This window comes from Bufo bufo, chromosome 9 (genome assembly GCF_905171765.1).
Source record: "Bufo bufo chromosome 9, aBufBuf1.1, whole genome shotgun sequence".
Classification (NCBI taxonomy): Eukaryota; Metazoa; Chordata; class Amphibia; order Anura; family Bufonidae; genus Bufo; species Bufo bufo.
The window spans coordinates 168,272,174-168,289,808 of record NC_053397.1 but is presented as its reverse complement, the minus strand read 5'-3'; the positions used below and the strand labels follow the sequence as shown (position 1 = coordinate 168,289,808).

At 50.4% G+C, this 17,635-nt stretch overlaps 1 protein-coding gene across 1 annotated transcript in view; it reads left to right on the top strand.

Moving 5' to 3' along the window:
• Nucleotides 1-17,635, top strand: part of RANGAP1 (Ran GTPase activating protein 1) — an 83,857-nt gene that overhangs the window by 18,825 nt on the left and 47,397 nt on the right. The window lies entirely within an intron of this gene.

The following is a 17,635-nucleotide window of genomic DNA, read 5'->3' as shown; positions in this document are numbered from 1 at the left end:
CTGGCCATGTGCATTACCCCCCCTTTTTTCTGGGCGGCATGCTACACTCTCACCGGATACCTTGCTGGCCATGAGCATGGCCCTCTAACATGGGTGGAACGCTTGCACTCCCATTGGATATGGTGCTGGACTTGTGCGTGACCACCCCTTGTTCCATGGGCAGAATTTGGCACGCTCATGAGATTCACGGCTGTCCTTGTATGGCTGTACTGGACTTGTACATGTCCCCCTTCATTGGCAGAGTAGTAGCACTCTCGCTAAATCAGTGTTGGGTGTATTATTGCACACTCACTTAATGCTAGGATAATCCTGTGCATGTTCCCCTTTCACTAGGTGGACCTCCTGCTGGATTATAGGGTATGTCCTGCTTCTCTGAAGTAGGTACGGCCTTAGGCATCACTCCCTTTTGGGACCGGCCTTTGCACTCTTGCAGACTGCAGTTTGCCAGATACAATTTCCCCCCTTTCGGGGCGGACTGCTTGCGTTCCATCGCATGCTATACTAGGCTTGTGCATAACTCCCTTTCAGGTTGCACTTTGCAATTCCGTACATGCTGTGGCACTCTGTGGCGAGCCCCCTTTTTCGCTGAATTAACCTTTTTGCAGTGAGCGAACGTTCTTGTGCGTTGTTTGGGCCGTTTATGCCTTCTCCTCCTGTAGGTGGGTTGGCCTTCTCACTGCTTACGGGCTGCTCGTACGTATGCCTCACCTGCTTCCTGCGGCATACTTTTGTTTTCTTGGGATACGATGCTGGCCGCAAGCCTTGCACTCGTCTCTAAGGAGTTCATTCTGTCCACCTGACCCGGACGGGCTCTACTTGCTCTCTGCTGCACGGAGCTGGGTGGTACTCATTCATTTAGTTGGCCCTTTATTCCAGGGAGTGTTCGTGGTTCCTAGATGCGTGCCCATTCGTCCTTCCGCGGTATTGCTTCCCTGCGTTAGTGGTCACATGGTCGGGAGTGCTGTTGTCTGGAGCGCCCCTCGAATTCTTCGTTGGCTCTGGCAGGACTGCGGTTCCCTTGCCTGCTGCAATTTCCTCCTCTTCGGATGTAGTGTGGTATGAGTCCTTCCTCTTGGCGCCTCTACGCTTCAGTCTGATCTGCTACCAGGTGCGGGCCGCTTTTCTCGGGGAAAGTCACCCAAATTCTCTTGGGTGCTCGATTACCCAGGTCCGGAGGACCTCCACCTTGGGTTCTCAGGGTATTCGCCTTCTGCGAGGCGGTGAACCGGGCATCTCACAGTGTAGCAGGGTTCTGCTTTTGAGCTGTCCTATGGCTTCCCTGTTGCCTACTCCTCCTTTCGATTGGAGGGTGTTATGCCGGCCTCTGTCTCGACTACCTTATCTCGCCGGCTCTGTTTGGCTCCCGCTCGGTACAGATCACTCCGATGTGGCTTCTGTCCCGCCAGACTTCAGAGGCTGTTCCTTCACTGTCCTCCCCTCTGGGGAGAGCATGGTTGTTCATGTGGATGGTTCCGGTGTTCCTTTTGGCCTCGTACTGTCTCCCTTGTCCACACTGGCTGTATTAGCTGTGCCTATTTACCGAGTCTACCGCGTTCTGTCCTCCCGCTGAGTGCAGATTGCGTGGTCCATTCTAAGTCAATGGTCCTTCTGTAGACTTACCTTCTCGGTAACTTGGGGGGACTACCTTTCGGTCCAGATTGTCCTTTGATCTCCCACACCGGGACTGTAGAACATGGCTACATCAGCATGGACTTTAGCCTGTCTTGTCCTGGCATCTGGCGGATGCTGGGCGGGCCCTTTGGTTCCTTTCAGTCTGTCCTTCTACTCCCCCGCTAGGGTGGATACGGGACAACGTTGCCCGGGGGCCGACGGGACCAGTTTTGTCGACTTCTGCCCGTGTTACTGGTCTGCGCCTGATCACATTGTTTTTTTTCGCCCGCTTGCCAGGCGACTCCAGCGGGTTTGCTACTGTCCGCTCCTGGCTGTATTTCGTCCAGGATCTGTCGTAAGACTTATGGTTCTTTTGTCTGGGGTTCTGTGGGAAGCTGTGCATTCCCCACTCTGACCTTTTCTCTCCCCATGGTTCTGTCTTTTTTTCCAGTCCGGCCTGGACCTGGGACTGGGATTCCTTTACTTGAGGTGTCAAGTGTCGGCGCTGTTCTTCCTCTTCCAGCGTTCCCCGGCCCTCTGGGCCTGTCAAGACCTTCTTACTCGAAATGGCTCTTTGGTTCCTCTGTACTGTCCTTCGGTATCGCCCTGGGAACTTCATACTGAGCTCTCGGTGCTCCAATCTTGTCCTTGGAGCCGTTACAGAAGTTCTCTCTACCCCGTCTGTCCTGTACGGTTGTGTTTCCGTATCAGTCGTGTCTCTGACTGGTGCCTGAATGGCCCCTTTTTGTTCTGAGCCTTATGTCTTTTCCCAGGACAGGGCTGTTCTACATCCCGTTCCTTCCTTCTGAAGGTGGTGTTTGCCTTTCGCTTCAACACTTCACCGATTTTGGACGTTGTTTGGGCCTTGCCGGTTTTACTTGGAGATCTCCGACTCTTGTCGACGTTTGGTCTCTTGGGTTTCCTGGAGGTCCGCACTTAGAGTTGACGGACTCCAGGGTGGTTTTCCTCCGCCTTATCAGATTGGCTATTGCTGAGGTTACCGCACCGAGGGCAGGATTCTGCCTTTGCTGTCACCGTTCATTTCACCAGAGCGATCGGTGCCTCCTGGGCCGGAGACATTGGGCTTCGGCCATGCATTTGAGCAGGGCGGCCACAGGTCTTCCGTGCACGCTTTACAGAGTTCTACAGGGTGCATACTCTGGCTTCGGCGTATGCTGCCTTGGTCCGCCTGGGTCTGCAGGCGGAGGTTCCTTGATGCCTTCGGGTGCTTCGCCTTGGAGCTGTGGTCCCTCCCCTTTTGGACTGCTTTTGAACGTCCCAAGGTCTTCTGTGTCCCCCAAGGAAACTGGGCGAGAAAACGAGATTTTTGTATAACTTACCAGTAAAATCTCTTTCTCGCTCTTTCCTTGGGGGACACAGCACCCACCCATTCATTGTTTTTCTCTACACGGTTTCCGAGTTTGTGTTACCCGTTGGGTAGTTGGCTTGTTGGTTCCTTGTTGGACTTTGCCTTTTCTCACTGCTTGGACACGCAACTGGCAGTCTCTCTCTCCAGGCTGAGGGTATAGCTGTGGAGGAGGGGCTTAACAGCTTTCACTTAGTGTCACGCCTCCTATGGAGATGAGCTATACCCAAGGTCTTCTGTGTCCCCCAAGGAAAGAGCGAGAAAGAGATTTTACTGGTAAGTTATACAAAAATCTCGTTTTTTTTGTTGTTTCAAAAATATTAGAGTAAAATACCGGGACATATTAGGTATCGCCACGTCCGTAAAAACCTTCTCTATAAAATATCACATGACCTAACTCAGGTGAACACAGTAAAAAATAAATAAAATAAAAAAACAGTGTCAAGCCATTTTTTTGTCACCTTACATCACAAAGTCATATTCACCGTAAAATAGAACCAATCAAATCGTCATCTCATACTGAAAAAATGAGCCCCTACATAAAAAAAAAAAATATATATGGCTTTCAGAATATGGAGACACAAAATTTTTATTTTTTTTTCAAAAATGCTTTATTATATAAAATTGAAACAAACAAAAAAAGTAGTTATATTTTGTATTGTCGCGTCCGTAACAACCTGCTCTATAAAAATAGCTCATGATCTAACCTGTCAGATGAACGTTGTAAATAACAAAAAATAAAAACCGTGGCAAAACAACTACCGTATTTATCGGCGTATAACACGCACCTTCATTTTAAGAGGGAAATTTCAGGAAAAAAATTAAAATGCTGTATGGGGGCGGGGGCCACAGGGAGACGTTATACTGTATGGGGGGCGGGGGCCACAGGGTGACGTTATATTGTATGGGGGCGGGGGCCACAGGGTGACGTTATACTGTATGGGGGCAGGGGCCACAGGGTGACATTATACTGTGCGGGGGCAGCCGCTTGGTGACGTTATACTGTATGGGGCACTAGGGCAGCCCCAAGGTGACGTTATACTGTATGGGGGCAAGAGGGAGACGTTAGTATGGGGAAGTCCCCGTCCACCCCCTATTCATGGAGGGTGAGTGGCTGGAAGTTGGAACCTGGCAGCACTCCTATTGACACTTCAATGCCAGGGAGAAGAAGCAGAGCGGCAGCCTGACAGCAGAGCATAGCTGACCCAGAGCAGTCACCACACACACTACCTGCTGCGCTATCTATCACGGCACAGGCTGCCACCATGTCAGGAGCTCCTACTACAGCCGCTGACTAACTTGTGCCTCCGCTGGGAGCTGACTTCCGGCCCGCGGCGCCCGACTTCCGGCCTGCACAGGAGCGCTGATAACACTGCGGTAAGCAGCCCGGACTTGCTGCAACGGGCTGTGTATTAGAGGAAAACCCGGCGCAACCCTAGCCCTGCTACCTGCCCGCAGGGCTAAGCTGCCTGCACAAACTACCTGCCCGGCGCCCTGAACTGCATGTCTCGGGCGATAGGAATTCCACACCCCTGTAACATTATATCGGCGTATAACACGCATACATCATTTGCCCCCTATTTTCAGGGGGAAAAAGTGCGTGTTATACGCCGATAAATACGGTAATTTTTTTTTTTGTTAACTTGCCTCGCAAAAAGTGTAATATAGAGCAACCAAAAATCATCTGTAAAATAGTACCAACAAATCTGGCACCTTATTTTATTTCCAAAATGGAGTCACTTTTTTGGAGTTTCTACTCTAGGGGTGCATCAGGGGGTCTTCAAATATGACATGGCAAGTTTAAAATTATCCCAGTGAAATCTGCCTTCCAAAAACCATATGGTGTTCCTTTCCTTTTGCGCCCTGCCATGTGCACTTTACGACCACATATGGGGTGTTTCTGTAAACTACAGAATCGGGGTAATAACTATTGAGTTTAGTTTGGCTGTTAATCCTTGATTTGTTAGCGGGAAAAAAAATTATTAAAATGGAAAATCTGCCCAAAAAGTGAAATTCTGAAATTTCATCTCCATTTTCCAGTAATTCTTGTGGAACACCTAAAGGGTTAACAACGTTTGTAAAATCAGTTTTTAATCCCTTGAGGGGTGTAGTTTCTGAAATGGGGTCTTTTTTGGGTGGTTTCTATTATGTAAGCCTCACAAAGTGACTTCAGACCTGAACTGGTCCTTTTTAAAAAGTGGGTTTTGGAAATTTTCAGAAAAATTTCAAGATTTCCTTCTAAACTTCTAAGCCTTGTAACGTCCCCAAAAAATAAAATGCCGTTCCCAAAATGATCCAAACATGAAGTAGACATATGGGAAATGTAAAGTAATAACTATTATATGAGGTATCACTATCTGTTTTAAAAGCAGAGAAATTGAAATTTGCTAATTTTTTCCAAATTTTTGGTAAATTTGTTTTTTTTTTTTATAAATATGTGACGAGAAAACAATCTCAGAATAGCCTGGATGAGTAAAAGCGTTTTTAAAGTTATTACCACATAAAGTGACACTGGTTAGATTTGCAAAAAATGGCCTGGTCCGTAAGGTGAAAAATGGCCCGGTCCTTAAGGCCCCTTTCACACGGGCGAGTATTCCGCGCGGATGCGATGCGTGATTTGAACGCATTGCACCCGCACTGAATACCGACCCATTCATTTCCATGGGGCTGTTCACATGAGCAGTGATTTTCACGCATCACTTGTGCGTTGCGTGAAAATCGCAGCATGCTTTATATTCTATTCTATTTTTATTTATTTTTTTAACCCCTCCAGCCCTATTTTACGATGCAACCATGTTATAAGGGAAAATAATACAATCTACAGAACACCGATCCCAAGCCTGAACTTCTGTGAAGAAGTTCAGGTTTGGGTACCAAACATGCGTGATTTTTCTCACGCGAGTGCAAAACGCATTACAATGTTTTGCACTCGCGCGGAAAAATCGTGGGTGTTCCCGGAACGCACCCGCACATTTTTCCGCAACGCCCGTGTGAAAGAGGCCTTAGTTGGGTGGTCAGACTGCAGGTGTTGCCGTAACGCACCCGCACATTTTCCCGCAACGCCCGTCTAAAAGAGGCCTAAGGGGTTAAAGTAGCACAATTTTATTTTATCTTTTATTGGGCCACTGTTTGTAGCATCACTAAGTTCAGGGAAGTTCAGGGAAGCCCTTATTGGCTTCTTTATTCTGCATCAAATGACTCCTTTCCCGGTGCTGCAGGATCAGGTGACCTTCAGTCTGACCACCCAAGTAATACAGCGTCTGCTGTGTCCTTCGGAAGTAAGAGTCCTTATTCAAGTCTGAGACTCACATCGAGCCTCTCATGATCTGTATAGAGGCTCTTACTTCCGGCTGACGTAGCAGATGCTGTATTAGGCCCCTTTCACACGGGCGAGTATTCCGCGCGGATGCGATGCGTGAGGTGAACGCATTGCACCCGCACTGAATACCGACCCATTCATTTCTATGGGGCTGTTCAGATGAGCGGTGATTTTCACGCATCACTTATGCGTTGCGTGAAAATCGCAGCATGCTCTATATTCTGCGTTTTTTCACGCAACGCAGGCCCCATAGAAGTGAATGGGGTTGCGTGAAAATCGCAAGCAAGTGCGGATGCGGTGCGATTTTCACGCATGGTTGCTAGGTGACAGTCTATTCACTGTATTATTTTCCCTTATAACATGGTTATAAGGGAAAATAATAGCATTCTGAATACAGAATGCTTAGTAGGTGATCAATTGAGGGTTAAAAAAAAAAAAAAAAAATTAACTCACCTTCTCCTCTTCATCATTAAAGAAGAGACCGGGAACTACGCGAACAAGAGGAGAAGGTGAGTTAATTATTTTTATTTTTTTTTAACCCTCAATTGATCACCTACTAAGCATTCTGTATTCAGAATGCTATTATTTTCCCTTAAAACCATGTTTATAAGGGAAAATAATATCTACACAACACCTAACCCAAGCCCGAACTTCTGTGAAGAAGTTCAGGTTTGGGTACCAAACATGCGTGATTTTTCTCACGTGAGTGCAAAACGCATTACAATGTTTTGCACTCGGGCGGAAAAATCGCGGGTGTTCCCGGAACGCACCCGCACATTTTTCCGCAACGCCCGTGTGAAAGAGGCCTTAGTTGGGTGGTCAGACTGCAGGTCACAGGGAACCGAGTAGTTTTATGTGGAATTAAGAGGCCGATGAAGGCATTCACTGCACGACCCTAATCCTTGGTGATATTACAAATTTAGACCCAAGCATTTTTTATTTATTTTTTTAAAGTTTATTCACCTTTCCAAATCACTGCCGCACATTTCAGTTCTTCACATGTACTCTCCTGGACTCTACTTGTTCCTGAAAACTGAGGTAATGTGACCAGTCGGCCGAAAACTGGCCTCAACGGTTACCCACATCAGCAAGTGAGGCGCAAAGGAGGTGTTAAGAGGGACAAGGAAGTAGAGGACTCCTCTGCATAACGGAAACGGGACGGATCCGTTTTGCAGCCCATAGGCTTCTATTATGACTGATTGAATAACGGAATGCCTCTAAAGGCATTCCATTATAGAATTGCGTTATGGTCCGTGGTAACGTAATCCATAACACAATTCGCCGTTTACCACCCAAACGAAGTGTGAATGAATTTCAAAATATAAAATATATATCAATTATTTTTTCCCAAATCCCTTTTTTTTGTATAATTGTCTGTAGTGTTATTGATAAGCGCGGTTAGGTGTTCCATTCGTCTAACATCCATAACGCTGGAGATTAGGTCAAGCCGAGTCGGTATGTCCTGTCTTTTCCAGTATTTAGCTATAAGGCGTCTAGTTGCCGACAATATATGAAGCACTAAGTAGAGTACATGTTTCTTTAGTACTGTTGGAGACATGTTCAGTAAAAACATATAGGGGTCTAGTGAGAATTTTAGATTAGTTAGTTGCAGTATAAGGTGTTGGGTCTTGCTCCATAATGGGAATATAGCATGACAGTCCCAAAAGATGTGAAACAAAGACCATGGGCCAGAGTCACACCTCCAACAAGTACTAGAAACAGTAGGATTCAGGTGTTTAAGCAACTGGGGTGTGTGATACCAAAAGATCAAAAGGAATTCTCTCTAGAAGTCACACATGTGGATGACATTGCTGCTCTACGCCATATAATCTTCCAATCACTCAGTGGTATTTCCCTCTCAAAGTATCTCTCCCACTTAGACATATACGCATGGCGCAGAATCCGTGGGGATTCCGGAGTCGAGAGAAGAACATAGATGTCTGATATGAGACCTCTGCTGGAGGTCGAGAGTTTACATAATCGCTCAAACATTGTCGGAGTAGATACCTTTGTGTCATTAAATAAGGTTCTAAGCAAGTGTTGAATTTGTATATGCTGCCATCTAGAGGATTCCGGTAAATTGTATTTTTCCCTAAGCAACTCAAATAGTATAATCTCAAGGGTCCTATACTCCACTAGATCAGCGAATCTGAATAATTTGTTGTAGAACCATGGCTTAAAAGAGGCGTGCTGTAACCCTAACGGGAATAAGGGATTGAATAAAAACGAGGTCATGGAGGATTTATCAGATACCAACGGGAATTTCTGTTTGCAACTTTTCCAGATACTATATGTTAGTGACATAGGACCCAACAATTGGGTAGTACAGTTGGCCGGTAATGGTGACCGCAAAAGGGCATTAGGGTGAATAGGGGCCAACCATAGCTTCTCAATTTCCATCCATGTAGAGAATGCTAGGAGGGAAGACCATGCAGGGATACGACGTAAATGTGTCGCCCACAAGTCGCAAGACCACCTTGCGACTTGAGGGCGGTAAGAGTACTGCAAGAAATTCTGTGTCTTTTTCCATTCCAGACAAACCTGAGGATGGAAGATTGCCAAATCCCTTTTAACACAATCTGCATTTTATAATGTATTTCAGCTTTTGTTATTTACTACTTATGATTTATTATTTCTTCTTCTTTCCTTCTTTCTTCTTTTCCCTGTTCCTAAGGGCTCATTCAGACGGCCGTATGCTGTCCGCAAAAATGCGGATCCATTTTCTCGCCCATATTCCTTGGGGGACACAGGAAACCATGGGTATAGCTCTGCTCCCTAGGAGGCGTGACACTAAGTGAAAGCTGTAAGCCCCTCCTCCATCAGCTATACCCTTCAGCCTGGAGAAGAGACTGCCAGTTTTTGCTTAGTGTCCAAGGAGGCAAGACACCCCCTGCTTATTATGCAGGGTTGTTTTCCTATGAATTTTTAATTTTTTGCGTTATTTGTTGTTTTTAATTCGATTTTTTTCTACCTACAGGGACAACAGAGGCGCATTAGACCCCTCTGGCGTGAACGGCGCCATTTCATCTTGGCCGGCACTTCATCACCTTGGGGGTTAAAATCATTTTGCCGCGCGCGCGCGGCTCTGTTTCTTCTTCAGCGCGGCAGAGGGGGGGCGGAGCTTCCTACATGCGCTCCGCTACTTCCGGTTTCATCGGGCTCCACTTCTCAGTGCTGCGTGGAATCCTCTCTGCCGTGCGATCCTGAAGCCATTCATCTCCGTGCTGCTGCCTCTCCTCCACAGCCTCCTCAGTCTGTTCCCCTTACCGCTGCCGCTTGCATCATCCGGGTCTGGTAGGACTGTTAACCCCCTCCGTGCCACCACTTTTCTTTGGGGTCTCCCACTTTAAGTGCAACATCTCTTTTCCACCATGTCAGACCCTTCTGCAGCCGCCAAGCCTTGGTACCATGCCTGTACTGCTTGTAGGGAACCCTTTCCCCGGGGGCAGTCTGATCCGCACTGTACTGCATGCCGAGCTCCACCGCAGCCTCAGTCGCCCGCTGTGTCGCTCCCTGCTTCCTCTGACCCGCCTGACTGGGCTAGATCCCTGTCCCAGGCCGTGGAAAGCCTCACTCATGTCGTGGGCCGCCTAATAGACAGGCCACCTACCCCGCAGGACGCCTCTCTGACTGTCGCGCCCTCCGGGTCCACTGCTTCTGCCGCTGCAGCGGGTTCACTCTCTCTTAGTGACCCCTCCCGAGCTAGGCACTCTCAGAAGCGTATTAGAGTAGAGCGAGCCTCCTCCTCTGAGGCCTCACTCTCCCCGCCACGCGTGCGCACCCAGACGGGCCTCTCCTCTCCAAAGGATTCGCTCTCTGAAGGTGAATTGGCGGTTTTCTGATTTGGAAATGGACTCGGCCCTGCCGTCCAAGCTAGCCTCAGCGATGGGTCAACTCATATCTGATATTCGTGACACCTTTAAGGTGCAGGATGACCCCCCTAGCTCTGACGCAGCTAGCGTCTCCTTTATCAGACCCAGGCAGGCCTCAAAAGTCTTTCCAATCCACTCTGATTTCTCCTCTTTGGTGTCTAAGGCTTGGGCTCGCCCGGACGCCCGTTTTGTCAACCCCAAGAAGCTAGACATTTGTTATCCTTTTCCAGCCGATGTCGTGGCCACATGGTCTTCCCCACCCAAGGTGGACCCCCCTGTGGCCCGGCTGTCAAAGAACACGGCCATCCCTGTTCCCGACGGGTCCTCTCTTCAGTCAGCGGAGGACCGTCGCATGGAGACCCTTTCCAAGGGCATTTTTGCTGCCTCCGGTTCTGCTCTCAGACCAGTTTTTGCCTCTGCTTGGGCAGGGAAAGCAATCTCTGCTTGGGGTGCGCAGCTGGAACAGGAGTTGGACTCGGACGTCCCCATCCAGGACCTACGTTCCTTGGCCCAGCTTATTATTCGGGCCGGGAATTTTGTTTGTGAGGCCTCCCTTGATGCGGGAGCCCTTATTGCACGCTCCTCCGCCCTGGCAGTTTCCGTCAGGAGGGAGCTCTGGCTGAAGGTTTGGAAAGCGGACGCTGCCTCCAAACGTTCCTTGGCGGGGCTACCGTTTGCGGGTTCCCGCCTTTTCGGGGTCCGCCTAGACGAACTTATTTCGGAGGCCACGGGTGGTAAAAGCACCCATCTTCCTCAACCCCAAGCCAGGGGCGCCCCCCGCGGACGCCCTGGTGCGTCTCGTTTTCGGTCCTCCCGCAGGGCCTCTGGGGCTCCCACCACAGCTGCCGCTTCGGCTCCTCCCCAGGATAAGCGTAGGAAGCCGTTTTTTCGGGCGCAGCCCTCCTGGCGCAAGCCGCAGGCTGCCCGCACACCCGCAGCAAAGCAGTCCTCTGCCTGAAGGCGCGCCCCCACCCACCCGGGTGGGGGGCCGGCTCCTCCTTTTCAGGGACGTCTGGATGGCTCATGTCTCCGACGCCTGGGCCCTCGAAATTGTGTCCTCCGGATACAAAATCGAATTTGCATCCTTCCCTCCAGATCGGTTCTTTCGCTCCCGCCCGCCGCGGGACCCGAAAAGCGCAGCTGCGTTCTCCGCGGCCGTTCAAGCCTTACTGGACAGGGGGGTGATTACCCCCGTTCCTCTAGAGGAAAGGTTCCAAGGGTTCTACTCGAACCTCTTTGTAGTTCCCAAGAAGGGAGGTTCGGTGCGGCCCATTTTGGACCTCAAAAAGCTCAACCGTTTTCTCCTCCTTCGACGGTTTCGGATGGAGTCCCTCCGTTCCGCGGTGGCTTCCCTGGAGCAGGGAGATTTCATGTCTTCCATCGATATACAGGATGCCTACCTCCATGTTCCGGTAGCCCGGTGTCACCATCGCTTCCTCCGATTCGCCGTGGGGGACCTCCACTTCCAATTTGTCGCCCTTCCCTTTGGGCTGGCAACAGCCCCCCGGGTGTTCACCAAGGTCCTGGCCCCGGTTTTGGCCTTACTCCGTTCCAGGGGTGTTTTTCTGCTACCGTACTTGGACGATATCCTCATCAAGGCTCCGTCCCTTTCTCAAGCGGTTGCCAGCGTGGATCTCACTCTAGAGACTCTGGCGAGGTTCGGTTGGGTCATCAACTTCCCCAAGTCCTCCCTTCCCCCCTCCAGACAACTAGTCTTCCTGGGAATGTTTTTAGACACAGGAGCGGCGGAGGTACGTCTTCCCTCGGAAAAACGTCTGGTCCTCCGTGGGGCGGTTCGGGGTCTCCTTCTCCACCGTCGACCGTCCTTCCGCTTCTGCATGCGGGTCTTGGGGCAGATGGTTGCCTGCTTCGAGGCGATCCCATTTGCGCAGTTTCACTCCCGCCCTCTCCAACGGGCGATCCTCTCCTCCTGGGACAAATCGCCGGAGTCTCTGGATCATCCCTTCCATCTATCGCCTCCGGTGCGGTCATCTCTCCGCTGGTGGTTACAGTCCCCTCTTCTGGGCAGGTCCTTTCTGCCACTCAACTGGTTGGTGGTTACAACCGATGCCAGTCTCTTGGGCTGGGGAGGCGTGTTTCCTCCCCGATCCGTCCAGGGCATTTGGTCTCCATCGGAGTCCAAACTCTCGATCAATGTCCTGGAGCTGAGAGCGGCCCTTCTGTCTCTACGACACTGGACTCATCTGCTGAAGGGTCATCCAGTTTGTGTACAATCGGACAACGCCACGGCTGTGGCGTACATAAACCACCAGGGGGGCACTCGCAGCGCTGCAGCAATGCGGGAGGTCACCAGCATTCTCCGCTGGGCGGAAGCCCACGTCCCGGCCCTATCTGCAATTTTTATTCCAGGGGTGGACAATTGGGCGGCGGACTTCCTCAGTCGCACCACCGTCGACCCCGGCGAGTGGTCTCTTCACCCGGAGGTATTCGAGGCCATTTGCCTTCGTTGGGGCATACCGGACGTGGACCTCATGGCCTCAAAATTCAATCACAAGGTCCCCGCCTATCTGTCCAGGGCCAGGGATCCGGGAGCTTGCGGAGCCGATGCCCTCGTTCTTCCTTGGCGAGGCTTCGCGCGCCCATACATATTCCCTCCCATCCCTCTCCTGCCCAAGGTCCTTCGGAAGATCGCGGCGGAAGGCGTCTCGGTGATTCTGGTCGCTCCGGACTGGCCCCGCCGGTCTTGGTATGCCGACCTCATGCTGCTCCTGGCAGACGCGCCCTGGCCGCTGCCCGCCAGGGAAGATCTTCTCTCTCAGGGACCGATCTTCCATCCGCGTTTAGGGTCCCTACGTTTGACGGCGTGGTTGTTGAGACCACCGTCCTGACACGTAGGGGTTTTTCTGCGGACGTCGTCCGCACCATGATCCGCGCCCGTAAGCCGTCCTCTTCTAGGATCTATTATAGGACCTGGAGGACCTTTTTGGGGTTCTGTGCCGATCTGGGGATTCCTCCGCTCCGCTTTTCTCTCCCCACCGTTTTGTCCTTCCTGCAGAGCGGACTGGCCCAAGGTCTGGGCCTTAGTTCTTTGAAGGGTCAGGTGTCTGCGCTGTCCATTTTGTTTCAGCGCCCACTGGCCCCCCTTGGTCCTGTCAAGACCTTCCTTCAGGGCGTGGCTCACGCGGTTCCCCCGTACCGCCCTCCGGTACCGCCCTGGGACCTGAACCTGGTTCTCTCAGCGCTCCAGGCTTCCCCTTTCGAGCCTCTGCGGACGATTTCCTTGCGACTTCTGTCCTGCAAGGTTATTTTCCTTGTAGCCGTCACCTCTCTTTGGAGGGTGTCCGAATTGGCTGCACTCTCCTGTCTGGAACCTTTCCTAGTGTTCCACCAGGACAAGGTGGTTCTTCGTCCGGTCCCTTCCTTCCTTCCTAAGGTGGTCTCCGCCTTTCATCTGAACGAGGACATCGTTCTCCCCTCTTTGTGTCCTTCCCCTTCCCACCCGCGGGAGAGGAAGCTTCATCGCCTGGACGTTGTCAGGGCGCTCAAGATTTACCTGGAAGTAACCAGCTCTTTCAGGCATACTGACTCGCTCTTTGTGGTCCCGGAGGGGTCGCGCAGAGGGATGGCGGCATCCAAAGTTACTATCGCCCGTTTTGTCAAGATGGCTGTTACTGAGGCTTATCTCGCCAAGGGCAAGGTTCCGCCCCTTGGTGTTACCGCTCACTCCACTAGAGCGGTCGGGGCTTCCTGGGCTCAGAGGAATCGGGCTTCTACGGAGCAGATTTGCAAGGCGGCCACTTGGTCCTCCTTGCACACCTTCACCAAGTTCTACAGGGTGCATACTCATGCGTCGGCTGACGCTGCTTTAGGCCGTCTGGTGTTGCAGGCGGCAGTTGATTGATGCCTCTGGTGTTGGTTGAGTTTGTTCTGGTCCCTCCCTTCTGGGACTGCTCTGGAACGTCCCATGGTTTCCTGTGTCCCCCAAGGAATATGGGCGAGAAAAGGAGACTTTTGTATTACTTACCAGTAAAGTCTCTTTCTCGCTCTTCCTTGGGGGACACAGCACCCGCCCTTCATTTGGGTTACAGTTGTGGTTCCGGCTTGGTTGCCCCCGTTGGGGCTCGACAGTTCTTTTTCCGGTTGGTGGTTATCTTTCACTACTTGGACACGCAACTGGCAGTCTCTTCTCCAGGCTGAAGGGTATAGCTGATGGAGGAGGGGCTTACAGCTTTCACTTAGTGTCACGCCTCCTAGGGAGCAGAGCTATACCCATGGTTTCCGGTGTCCCCCAAGGAAGAGCGAGAAAGAGACTTTACTGGTAAGTAATACAAAAGTCTCCTTTTTTTGCGGACAGTTCAGCATGTCCGCAAAAGGATTGCATTCAGTTTTTTTGCTGACCCATAGACTTCAATGGGGCGATATCCTGATTTTCGCTGACAAGTATAGGACATGTTTCATTTGTTTTGCTGAGCCGTGCAATGAAATAAAAGGTCCCATAGAAGTGAATGGGACAGCATCTAATTCGCAAAACTGATCCGCATTTTTGCGGACAGCATACGGCCGTCTGAATGAGCCTGAATAGTGAGTTTCCAGTAGTTTTATTATTTAATTTTCCTCTCTGCCGCTCCCCAGCATCCAGTTCTCATGAGCGCCGGGCGGATTGCGCTTCTGTCTTTTTGGCATCGTGTTGCCATGGAGCTCACGGCGTCACATGACCACTTGCAGCCGGCTAACACTCCGGTATTGGCCGGGACTTTACAGGGGAAGAGCGCATATATTTTACATTACATTACACTTTTCTGTGTACATTATAACTATTGTCTAGTACGGTTTCGACAATGCCTCCTGTAATAGGCTTTTCTAGCTCTACATGTGGATCTGTTTATAAAAAAGCCTCAAAAAAGTACGTTGCTTAGTGGTGTCGCAGGTCCCAATGGTGAAGTGGGTACAGTTCACCCAGGTGAAAGCGTTTCTTTTGATTGGACCGCGCTGCCTCAGAAGTCACAGAAAATCCACAATCTAAGCCAGCAAGATAATCACGGACATGGGGAAGCAAACAGGCCAGTCAAAGCCTCTCCTCCTCTCCAGGCTTCTATGGAACACCAAAATTGCATCCAATAGTGAAGTACCGTCATGCAAATTGGAGTAAAAAATGGTTTTATTATACTCACAATGTACAAGTATATACAGGCAGTATACACTGGATCAATCACCCGACCCGGGTTTTGCTCAGTCGAGCTTTGTCAGGGGTATCCGTTTTGACTGGCCTGTTTGCTTCCCCATGTCCGTGATTATCTTGCTGGCTTCGATTGTGGATTTTCTGTGACTTCTGAGGCAGCGCGGTCCAATCAAAATAAACGCTTTCTACTTGTGGATCTGGTTTAGGGGATGCTCTTGGGGTTTTTGGAACCACCCCTTTCCCTTGGAATCCTGGATTTTGGCCCCCTTTTTTCCAGGGCTGTGGAGTCGGTAGATAAATGGTCCGACTCCTCTGTATTTAATATGCAAATGTATTTAATAGGAAGGAAAGAAAGGCAGCATACATGTCATTACCACAGAACTACTGGCGAGGAAGCTGCTGCCTTCTCCTTTGTGTGCTGATCTTCTGCTGAAGATAGGGCAGTGGGAGGATCCAGGACGGGGCAGGGGAAGGGGCATTTATTGTAAAACATGATTTCCCTAGTAGAATCCCATAGTAATGTTTAAAGTTTAAGCTAACAATCTGAGTTTACAAGTTTTTATAGCCTTAGCTGAATGACAGCAGTTTTTCAAATGGTTTACAGCTTCAGTCTTGAACTATTGACTATCCATTCCCTTCACTTATACAAGTGTCTCTAGTCCTGCAAAAAAACATATTTACTTAATCAGTTATCAGTGAGAGGCGAGGTTAACCATGGGCGTTGCGTTCCCTGTAACAGCGGAACACAACACAATGGAAAGTATAAGTATTGCCGCTCCTTAACTGTGTGTTGCGTGCCATATAGGGAAGCATATGAAAAGCATGCTTCTTCATGGTCACTTAAAGGGATTCTGTCATCAGATTTTACCCCTATAACCTAAAGATATCCTCATGTCCGGACTAATAAGAAGAATCCTAAGCTGGCCTTATTAAACCTCACTGAGGCTCTATTTGTCCAAAAAACAGGTTTTTATAACCTGCCAATCACTTACTTAAGGTGCCCAAGGGGAGGTCCGTTAATACAGGGTGCCCGGCTGCACCCCTCGCCGTCCGGTGCCCATCGCCGCCTTCCCTGTCTTCAGCGCCGCCTTCTACAGCTCAGCGCCGCCTCTGCAATCCTCCCGTCCCTTTGCCAGATCCCGCGCACTAGGCTCGGCCTGATGCGCCCGTGCGGACTCCTGGCAGCGGCTTCATTGAGCGAGGTGCGCACTTCGCTCAACCCTAATATGACCTGCAGATTGGCTGAGCTTAGTGCGCAGGCGCGGGATCTGGCAGAGGGACGGGGAGGATTGCGGAGGCGGTGCTGAGCTGTAGAAGGCGGCGCTGAAGACGGGGAAGGCGGCGCTGGGCCCCGGACGGCGAGGGGTGCGGCCAGGCACCCTGTATTAACGGACCTCCCCTTGGGCACCTTAAGTAAGTGATTGGCAGGTTATAAAAACCTGTTTTTTGGACAAATAGAGCCTCAGTGAGGTTTAATAAGGCCAGCTTAGGATTCTTTTTATTAGTCCGGACATAAGGATATCTTTAGGTTATAGGGGTAAAATCTGATGACAATCCCTTTTAACGTGTTCGTTTTGCGGTAACGTGACGCACTGCATGCATTGGCCTTTATTCTTACAGTAGAGAAGTACCGCATTTTTCGCAAAAGTGGGTGAAAAATAGAAGTGCATCTTATGGGGGCGAATGCTGCGACCGTCCGGTGAATAGGCTGAGAGGGGGGAGGGGCTGGGGGCCGGCATCTGTTTATGTAATGGCAGCGGGGCCCGGTGCAGTCACTGTATTCTACTACACCGGGCCCCGCTCACTGTAATATACGGTAATCATATCTAACTTGTGGGTATTGTTAAAGTATTCCAATCATCTTAAATCCAGCACTGTACTACTTACTACTAACTTCTTGGCAGTCAGGAGGCCGGGTGGGTGCTCGTAGAGGAGCTCACTACGTCACGCGCCTGCTCCGCCCACTTTATGAATGAAGCAGGCATCGGGCCTCGCTGCCATTACAGAAACAGATGCCGGCCCCCATTCACTACACAGGGACACTGTTATGGGGGGATCACATGGATGACACATAAGATGCTATATATATGTCATCCACAGATGCCCCCACAATGATCCCCCATAACAGTGCCACCCACGGATGCCCCCCATAACGGTGCCTCCTCAAAAACCTAGGCGCAGCTTATGGGCAGGTGCGTCTTATAGGGCGAAAAAGACGGTAATTAATTATAACTTTGTGAATTGGGACATTTAAACTTGCATTTTTTGCCGACTCCAGGTACCCAAAATTGCCTCCGACTCTGACTCCTCGACTCGGACTCCGACTC